Here is an 11,468-nt window from a genome sequence, read left to right as displayed (position 1 = left end):
TAGAAGAGCCAATTGCTCAATATTTTAATACATATTTTACTATTCTTAGTTGTTATGGTGGCTGTACATCACATCACGTGATGTTTTCTCTCAGCATCATTGCTCAAAGCACAATGTCATAGGAAAATGTCTGTCCTCAATGTCTGTCTGTCTTCAGTGGTCAAGCATAATAGGCTTCCAAACATTTTGGTGAAAATCAAGTGAGATATATTTATTGTAGATTTTGTCCTATCACTTGAGTAAGGATTACTCACAAATGTAATACCATAAAAGGCAATGGGAAGACTAATGTCAACAAAGATTAAATGGCACAATCACGTCTCAAATGTATGTAAGGAATTACTGCAAAAACATCTCATTGGCTTTCTTTATGCATCTCTCACCTTGAAGTATGACAAATGAAGTGGGAAAGTAGATGACTGGCCATATCTAAAAGACTGTGTCTAAAATTTTCCTTTCCCTTGTCATGGCTTTGCAGGATACCAGGAGGTGAAGTTTTTGGCCTGTGTCATCATTTTTGCATAACCCCATATAGATGACTAAATCAGGCATGTGTTAATGTTGTCATTTGAGTAACTTTCATGCAAGACAATTTCATGTTGTTTTGGAGATAAGATCACTCATATCCATGGGAACAGAAAACTGTATCTTAAAGGGAAAAATGTGAAAGTGTTTTTTTCTGCTTCAGTGTCAGAAAGCTTAATTTGCTGAGGCTTTAGACTAGAACCTCTGTCAGTAATTGCTTCAGTTGCTGTAGACCAGGAGAGCCTCTAGTTACTAGGGACTTTCAGGCCCTCTATAGCAGAAATAGTCTTTCTTCTTCTCAAGAAATCATCGTTTCACATCACAAATCCTCCAAATTATTGGCCTCATTTTATTAAAATTATTCAAATATCATCAATAAGGCAACTCTGAGTAACTAAAAATTTCAAATCTCCCTGGTCCTTGGAAACTTCTGAACAAGGTATAGGGAAGCTGGAACTTAGCACACTGTCTGGTGAGCTGTTTTTGCCAAGAGCTGAAAACGGGTGTTCCTGATGACATTGTAAGGTCAGTTTTCTCCCTTCTGTGCTGTTGGCCATGAGAAATTGCTGATCTACCTGTGTACCTGTGTGTGATCTACCTTCTTTCAATCATGTTCAAGCATAATGTGTGCCGTTCCTTCTTGAACGTTGCAGGGTGCCTATTGCTTTCCCTTCTCCAGTACTTTTATGTGGTGCGCTCCAGATTTCCCACTCATCATTTCTCCTGCTCAGTCATGTGTAGAGGGATGCTAGAAGTGATTTTTTTTCTTGTTGTTGTTGTTGCAGGGATATTCATAGCACTTCTGCTGTCTATATACTTAATATACACTTCATAAAATGGCACATTTTTACATTCTTGAGGACTTTCCAGTGATTTTTCAGTCTAATCTTAAAAATGAATGGTGATACATGTTTCTACTTTCCACAGTATTGGCAGCATTACCTCAGAGTTTCAGTAACTGCAGTGTTATTTACATTAGCGGCACATGCTCATTAATTAAAAGAACCTTTTTGAAAATACTTCTCATCTTTATTGTGTTCAAAATATTCAGGTGAAATCAAATATTTACTTCAGTCCTGAAGAGTTTTCTGTTCTCTAGATTCTCTTTGAATCTAAGTAGGGTAACGTGCTAGTTTCCGGTACAGTTTCCACAAATGTTCCCATATGCATGGAAATATTTTGATTAATACTTTGAACTGCAGTCAAATGACCCTCCTCTTTCTTTACTGTATTTTATTTCTGGCTTAGATCTTTATTAAAATCACAGTAACACGTATTTTATAGAACTTTCACTACTACTCATCTTGAGCAGGAAGCCCTGAAGGACTTGGTTAGTATTAAACATTTTTGAGTACTGATAACATTAAATATATAAAATGATTGGTGAATATAGTTTTCTCTGACTACATTGTTATGTACTAAATACCCTATGGATATAAAGAATGCAATGCAAGGAAACCAAGGATAATACTAGAAGTCACCATATCTCCAGTTAATTCCAGGGTGTGTATGTATATACATATGCATATGCATATGTATAAATTCATTAAAATACGTTTCATATATCATGACCTTAAAAAGTATTTTATTCTTATTTCCGTCCAAACTGTATGTTATTTGGAATATTATTTTGTACTGTATGTGGGCTATATTAAAGGTGAGGAATTAAAGCCTTTTCCCTGTGACTGGGTGTCGCGGTTTAACCCCAGCCAGCAACTAAGCACCACACAGCTGCTCGCTCACTCCCCCCTGGTGGGATGGGGGAGAGAATTGGAAGAGTAAAAGTGAGAAAACTCGTGGGTTGAGATAAAGACAGTTTAATAGGGAAAGCAAAAGCCGCGCACGCAAGCAAAGCAAAGCAAAACAATTCATTCACTCCTTCCCATGGGCAGGCAGGTGTTCAGCCACCTCCAGGAAAGCAGGGCTCCATCACGCGTAACGGGTACTTGGGAAGACAAACGCCATCACTCCGAATGTCCCCCCTTCCTTCTTCTTCCCCAGCTTTATATGCTGAGCATGACACCATATGGTATGGAATAGCCCTTTGGTCACTTGGGGTCAGCTGTTCCAGCTGTGTCCCCTCCCAACTTCTTGTGCACCTGGCAGAGCATGGGAAGCTGAAAAGTCCTTGATTTAGTATAAGCACTACTTAGCAATAACTAAAACATCTCTGTATTATCAACACTGTTTTCAGCACAAATCCAAAGCATAGCCCTATACTAGCTACTATGAAGAAAATTAACTCTATCCCAGCCAAAACCAGCACACTGATGAATCCCCTTTCTAGTAATGGTGGGCTCTGTAGTCTATTACCATTATCAAGGCTCTATATTCTACATATTAGAAGATTAGGAGTGGAGCAGGGAAAATCAATGTGGGTAAAGGTTATTAGACTTGCACAATGAATAACTCGAGGACATAAATATAAATGAATTCGTAGATTTATTGTGGAGGGAAGGTATAGATAAGTATGATAAAAGATCAGGGACAGATAAACTGAAAAGTATTCAATGGACTCGTGTAGTTTCTGAATTTGCCTTCTGTTAGGAAGGAATCACAGAATCATACAGAATCACAGAATGGTTGAGATTTCACTTAATATTTACTATATTCACTTAATATTCTTATTCTATCCTACACAGGTATTGTCTTGGCCACTTACTTGCATTAACTTTTATTAGAAAACACCAATCCAAAAAAAGCATTAAACCCTTCAACTTTCTCTGCATTGTCTATCATTATCTGCTTCTTTCTGTTCTGTAGTAGAGCAACAATTCCCTTCTCAGTATCATGCTGCTGATGAGCTTATAGGATGATTTCTTGTTACCGATGATATCTATAGCTCATTTTCCTCCTCAGACTTTCTTTATATGTGCTTATATAACTGAACCTTTTCCACTTTCTGTATGCTTTTCTTATGTTTATTGTCAGTGAAACCCATCATTAAGCAAATTGTTCCCTTCCTACATTCCCCATCTTCTACTTTGTGTCCTTAGTATAATTTTTTTGCCAGTTAATCTTAACCTTTTACCCCTTTGATTTGTCTTCCTGATCTCTACATTTATTTGAGACTGCTATTTTTATTTTACTTTTCTCCTCTATTTAAAAATTATTAGCTCTGCCATTTCATGGTCACTCCAATTCACTTTACTTTGTGCTCTCACATTCTCAACCTCATTGGTTAGAATCAAACTTTAAAAAGCTCTTTCACTACTTGCATAGTTCACTGTCTGCATAAAAAAATTTTTACCAACTCATTCCAAGAACTTGCTGAGCTCTCTGCATACTGTCCTGCACCTTCCCCAAGGTCACACCAAATTTCTGCAGAATTTAGTCCAAGTCACCTCTGTCAACCACAGAACAATCTTTCTCCTGTAAAAACTCAAATATAATTAAGATCTCTCAAATTCATAAATGCATACTCTGATCTAATGTGCCTCTCCCCCAATTTATTTGGAGAACTAATACTAGAAATATTCTTTGCATGTTTGGAACTACTTTTGCTTGTTCCATACTGTCATGAGCCCTTTGAGTGGGATGGTAAGGGAACATAAATAAGAGAGCTTTTATCATGCCTTAAAGACATGGAGGTTGTTTGGGCTTGCTTCCTTCCTGTGACATTTTGGATACAAAAGGGAGAGTCCAGCACAAAGTTTACAAAAAAACCCAAGTGCTCTGTGCCATAGTCTTGGTAACGACAGTGTGAGACAGAACATTTGGTGCATTGTACATTCTTAGGTCTGATCCCCATGCTTTAATAATACCGTAGGAAATCAGACAAGTTGGTTTGACTACCAGCTTGAATATGCCTTACTGTGTAATTTACACAATTAAAATAATGAGATGTTAGGCCCTATGATTATCTTTTAACTATACATCATCTTTTATTCAGTAAGGCATGACTTTAACCTGGGGTCTGAAAGACTAATCAGTGAGCAGAACCCTCTAATTAAAATGTACTCTTATTTATATTGTACTATTAATGTTCCCTAAATCTTTAGCTGATGATTGAAATGCTTTTTTATAATAATACATACTATTTTATCTAGTGGGGTTTTTTTCCTTTCTTCAGAAACATCTGTGAAACAGAAGGGATGAGACTTTCTATCAAAAATTGTGGGAACACATAAAAAACACAGTACACTTCCTGTTATATAAGACTATTTATTAGTCTAAATACTTGTGCAATATTTGGCAAATTATCAAAACTAGTTTCTCCTGATGTGTTTACAGTGTTCTAAATTAAAAGCAAAGCCCATTTTCAAGTGACATTTGTCATACAAACGGAAATGTTCCTCTCATGCTGCACGTGGTTGTACTTTCTGCTTGACAGGATAAACTACAAAAGTTGAGCACAAAGTTTGTAACAAAGTTCTTGTGAGAATTAAAGTTGCTGTCTAGCAATTCTTATAAAAAGAACCAAAGGAGTCTTTCCCCCAGTGTAGGATTTTTTTTCTGTGACTGCATGTTTACTTAACTTCCTGTCTGATGCTGTACTTAATCAGCCACGTTGAAATTATTTTGATTTCATTGCATATTCTATTTCTTTTTACCCCATTTTAATGTTCTTTCCCATAACCTTTGAGTGGTAAAATGATCACACACAAGAACATTAGAGCTCCCATTTCTCTAGTGAACACTTCAGAAATGTACTAAGGCATAAAACTACCAGAAGTTTTGAACAGACACTGTGTTTTGTATTAAACTGTGAAAAAGTAGCTTGCAGTGCTAGAAAAATACTGTTAAAGTGTTACAAAAATTACTCAGCACCACATGCAAAACATTTTCTTTTCAACTCAGGTGCAAAACCTATTATACAAACCTGTTTATTAATTATCATTATTGTTTCCTAAGGATTTTAAAAGTAAACTGGGTCAGTTTAATAACAGCTGCTTTTGAACATATTTCACCATTATCTATGCATTCAAAAATCCATGCAACACTTCACATTACACAGAAAAAATGTGCTTCAGTAACGTTTCATGTTATAAATAGACAAATAAGCAAACACATACACTGTATAATTTCCAAGAAAAACACTTCATATTCCAGTAAACCTGTCCCTCTTCTCATATCTCAGATTTAGTAATCTTTTTATTGAGTTGCAGACTGACCTTGGACCTTTAGTCATCCTCAAATGTAAATAAAAATTACTGGCATCTGTAGTTTTGTTTCTTTTTTCCTTTACCAAAGTGCTTTAATAACCATGAATGGTCGTGACTGAAATTCAAATGAAAGAATATGCTGCAGTTCAGGAAAATCTTCATTTGCCATATGTAGGACACCACACTGTGGATGTTTCAGGACTGTAACATCAGCTGACTCAGGGATACTTGGAAAGAGAGTAGGTGAAAAAAAAAGTGATTGTATGCAGTCTTTAAAAAAATAGATTGTCTGGTGTCCCAGCCCTTCCCTACCTCTCCGAGGAGCACATTTTGCTTCCTGTTTTACAGCTTTCACAATGGCAACAAAAATGTTTTGTTTACATGAAGTAAGCATAATTACTACAGTTTTTGGAGCTGAGCATTTTCAGAGATGATAAAGAAACATTTAACAAAGCTGAAACTGACAAAGAAAATTATACTGAAAACCAGTTATAACACCACATTCTGTAAAAAAGACTTGTATAATAAATAACATGGCCTGAGCTATCAAACCACAGCTACATGACCAAGAATACACTAACTGTTGTTTTATTTGCCTTTTTATTTGCCTTTTTATATTCTTCCTGTTGCCAACACCTCTATTATATTATACAAAAAGATTCTGCCATAATAAAATGAGATCCTTGCTGAAGGCTGGTTTCCAATTCCTTCATTTCATGTAAATATCATGTAAATTCAATGTTGTCAGAAAATTTATGTCATATTAAAGCCACAGTAAGATAACAGAATTACAATTAGCTCACTATGTGAGCCATGAAAAAATGTAGACAGAAGATATCTGTCTCTGGAGTCTCTCTGTGATCTCTTGAAGTCAAACATGAAGAGGAAGAGAGTATCTTCCTTAAGGAGCTTTATCCCATGAGTTTTATATGAGAAGAGTTATCAGAAGAAAAATAAACAAACACTGCAGACTTGCAAGGAAGCAAGCTAATGGATGAAAGCATCAGATTAGCAAGTGTCACATGGACAGATTGTAATACATTAGTTATAAAATGGCTCCTGAAGGCTCTCACACTTTTCTTACTACTCAATTTCATTATATCACTTTGTATATATAAAGTAATCTTCTGAGAGCCAGCTGACTTTTTGTACATTCTGACATGCTACTTAACTGTTTATCACATCAAACACAATCATAAATAAATAAGTGAGGAGTTTGTAGCAATTTTTTTTTTGAAGGCAGATAAGTCAATTTTGTTCTCAACCACAATCCTGCACTTGTTCAGATGAGACATTTCTGGCAAAACAGAGTGGTTTATAAAGAATTCAGACTGCAGATGAGTTAGTGTTCCCTCTGGATGTCATTTTGCAGGCCACACTTACATTTTTCCCATACCTGAAAAGACTAGTACATAGATATTACATAAACCACATACTAGGGATCTAATGCAGACATAGAAAGTTCCAGAGGAGCCTCAGATATTTTTGTGTCACCGTGACTATATTTATAGGAGGTTCTGATATGACATTTGCTGTTATATTCTGTTTCTTGTTATTTTAAAAGTTCTCACACCTACCTATGAGTAGCACACTTGCACCATTCTAATAAAAGATACAAGGCATGGATTTTTCTTCTTAATTTCCATGTATCTTGCACTGTTTTGCTAGGATTTACAGTAAAATTTGTTGTTGGTCTAGAAATTGATGTATATCAATGCATCACCTGAGAGACTATTTGTCCCTTCCATGCCTGTTAACACTACCTTGCAATACCATCAAATCAGGATTGTTTGTCTTTCTCCCAGTTTTCTAGTTTTCACTGTCATAAATAACTCGTGATAAAAAAAGCTAAAATCTTCTTTTCAAAAGTAATCTCACTATTCTTACAGAAAATTAGAAAATATAAGCAATTCCTTCCAGCCCCCTACAATATTTATAGATAATATATGTTGTCCAACTGTCACAGTCTCTTGTCCAATGCAGCTTTTCTTACATATATATCTTTGACATTTGTACGTTCACATTTTTAACAGGCTTTTAAAAAAAATGTGTCACCAAGCCTTTTTTGAGAATAGGAACTAAATACTTCAATCTATGTTAACATGTATATTGTGAAGTACGTATGATGTTGACATGTATATTGGGGACTAGTTAAATGTTTACTTTTAATTCATGGATCAACCCTTGACAGTTGATTATTTTACTTTTGGTCTCCTCCGAAATCCCTCTAGTATTTCTAAATCCTTAATGGGAACAGGGCCCAGAGAAAGGAACACTGTGTTCTGCTACAATGGTTCTCATCACATTTTATAATCTTTTCAACTATTTTATATGATATAGTATTATGCTTTAGTACTTTCTGATTGTTATACATACCATTAACATCCTGGCTTCCAGGGCCGCGTAATACAAATCCGATGGAAATCAATGCAATATGTTCTCAGTGTATTTATATATAACACAGATAATTTTTAGAGGTCTAAATTGTTAGAAAGAGACAGAGGTTTAATGTCATGCCTCAGAAATGTAGATATAATGGATGCTGACTCTGGCACATAGAGATATCAGGACAAATTTAGGTTTTTACATATGTAAGTTATTTAGATGCCCATTCAGCTATTTGCACATCCAAGAATCTGAGTAGCATGGAAAAGTATAATAGCTGTCTGACATTTTAAGTTGTGTATACATTTGTGCAGGGGGAAAAGGGAGAGAGGAGGAAAAATTGACCATGGTACCTGAATGTCAATAGTATTAGATGCACGTGTAGCTTCCCCAGAACCTCTTGGGCTGATGCAGGTTTTCTCAGATCAGATCTCTCAGATGTAGCAAAGGCAAGAAGGATGCTTACAGCAGATGAAAACCCACATAAAATCAGAGCAGAGTTGCAGGCCCTGCATTTTGTCTTGTAATCTTGTGGAGCTCCATAGTGTTTAAAGAGGAGAGATGAGGAGGAATCACCATAACTCTACTTCATACATTAGGATTGGCACACAGATAATAGCTGGCAGAATCATAAAAAGTGTAGATGTGTTCCTGCAATATTTGGAGTTATAAGAGTAAATGTCTTCTGCTGCTTTCTCTTTCAAGCAAATAAACACTATGCCTTTACTCTGAGCTTTTGCTCATAATTCACCCAGCCCTTTTAGAGCTGACATAGAATAAATAATAGTTGAAGACCTGGCTGCCTTCTCTTTCTACATGAGAAAGTTCTCTGTAACTCCAGTAATATTAATTGACTCACATATCACTATTGTGTCACAAGAGAGTTAGCCTTAGAGATACTGAAAATCAGTAGGACTCTGCGGCATGAGTGAACAGTAAAGATTATGTCCTGGTAATCTTACTCAGTTTGAGTAAATCCCTTATTCAACTTATAAAAAAGTCCCCTTGAATAAGGAAAGTAGAATCGGACACTAAGTTAAAGGCCTCAGGATTTGGCCTAGTATTTTTAACTTTGAACTTGGCATTCTGTAATGGAACAATATGTGCTACTCATTCTCATGCAATAAATACTAAAAATTATTTTGCTGTATTCTTGTAGTTACCAAGCTTGTATTGTACAATAAACTGTAAAAGTATTTTTAAAACAATATGGTGTTAATAAAGGCCATATTTTAATTACATTCTCTGTGGGTTTTCTGCTACATTCATTGTGCATCGCCTATTTTCAAAAGCATATATGTATACTAGCAAGTAGAAAAGATTTGTAGAATTTGGTATTTTAATATAACTTCAGAAATGTGTTTATGGTGCAATTGTACGTTTCTGTTAAGTTCTACAGAAAATGAACACTATGTATTCTCATGAACCGCTCACATGGACATAAGAGCCATAATGAAAACATACAAAATAATAAGAGAAGATAAATCAGGTATTGCCATTTACCCATCTCCTATTCATGAACAAGGGGATATTTGGCTATACAGAATAATACTAATAAGATTTAAATATATCATTATCCTATGCAATACATAAGCTTTACTGAAGGCAGAAGTTTGAAGGGATTCAGAAAAGCATATCTATATTCAATCTTTATATCTACAAAAATATAGATGCTGATGAAACATGAAAATATATTACTGTATTTATAAATAATTAAAGTAGGCAGATTTAAAAGAGGGACTGACACACTGTCCTGGTTTCGGCTGGGATAGAGTTAATTTTCTTCCTAGTAGCTGGTATAGTGCCGTGTTTTGGATTTAGGATGAGAATAATGTTGATAAAACACTGATGTTTTAGGTGTTGCTAAGTGGTGTTTACACTGGTCAAGGACTTCAGCTTCCCATGCTCTGTCAGGTGCACAAGAAGCTGGGAGGGGGCACAGCCAGGATAGTTGATCCAAACTGGCCAAAGGGCTATTCCATACCATATGGCGTCATGCTCAGTATAGAAACTGGGGGGAGTTGGCCGGGGGGTAGCAGTCGCTGCTCGGGGACGGGCTGGGCATCAGTCAGTGGGTGGTGAGCAATTGCATTGTGCATCTCTTGTTTTGTACATTCTTTTATCATTATTATTATTTTCTCTTCCTCTGCTGTCCTATTAAACTGTCTTTATCTCAACCCACGGGTTTTACTTTTTTTCCATTTCTCTCCCCCATCCCACCGGGGGCGGGGGGAGGGTGAGCAAGCAACTGTGTGGTGCTTAGTTGCTGACTGGGTTTAAACCACAACACACACACACTTCACAGTATCAATCAACCACTACCTGATGTCACCAGGAAAAAACTTACCTTGTTAATCAACAGTTATTTTCCATGGGCTTTCTTAAAATTTTCTGTGAAGCCTTTCATACTAACAATTATCAAAGGCAAGATTCAGGACTAATCAAACTTATCTGGCATGATAATTCCTATGTTCCCATGAAAAATGACAATTTCTGTATTGATAAATCAGTGGGGTTTCCAGTTTCCATATATGACCTTTCTTAACATTCTCATTTGAAAGCGCACCCTACGGACATTTTTCAGTCACTATAGTTCTAGTATATGCCTAACTTGACCAAAATAAAATTCTATCCCACTTCTCAAGTTTGATTTGTTTTCCACAGGATTTGACAGAGTATAAGAGCATTCATGTTACATATCCTTTTCCAAAATAAGCATATCCACACGCCAAAATCACCACTTATACACATTTTTAACAGTGAATAATTATCTGTTTTTTAAATATGCCATATATAAACTCAGACATGTGAAAGGGTAACAATATAAATCTGCAGTGTAAACTTACACATAACCATAACCATACCCATCTTTTAAGTGTTCCTGTGAGATAGGACAGGAAAATATATCCTTACTATTTATGTTCTAATTTATTAGCCACTGCTGCTGAAAGTTGGAGTATGGGAGCAGAGTCCCACTGCATCCCTCCTACCGATCAGTGGCAATTCTTCCTCTTCCCTGATACAACATGCTGGAGGAAGGCAGGCTAAAGATGGGGCTGGATGAGGAGGTCAGCTACACCAAATTTATTTTTCAGTTGTCCAGTTTAGAGGATGAGACTGTAGACAAAAATCTAGCTTTATATGAACCACCTACACTCCTGCATTTTATAACTTCAGTTTATGGAAGATACTCCAAATTTTAGCCATAGAAGTAATAACTTGGGCATAGAATGATTTGTCATCAACTGCAGAATTGTAGAGATAACACCTACTGACCTACATATTGGACTAATACGATGAACATAATATAAAATCATGTTGTAATTAGTTCTAGTTTTGAACAAAAGACAAATTATTTCTTTTTTCAAATACTAAAGGGGAGGGGGGTGTGCATAAATAGCATCTGATTCTGCTCCTAAGTTCCATGCTATAGCTTACTTGCAATGACACACT

Source organism: Ciconia boyciana, chromosome 4, assembly GCF_034638445.1.
Source record: "Ciconia boyciana chromosome 4, ASM3463844v1, whole genome shotgun sequence".
Classification (NCBI taxonomy): domain Eukaryota; kingdom Metazoa; phylum Chordata; class Aves; order Ciconiiformes; family Ciconiidae; genus Ciconia; species Ciconia boyciana.
This window is presented reverse-complemented; position numbering follows the sequence as displayed.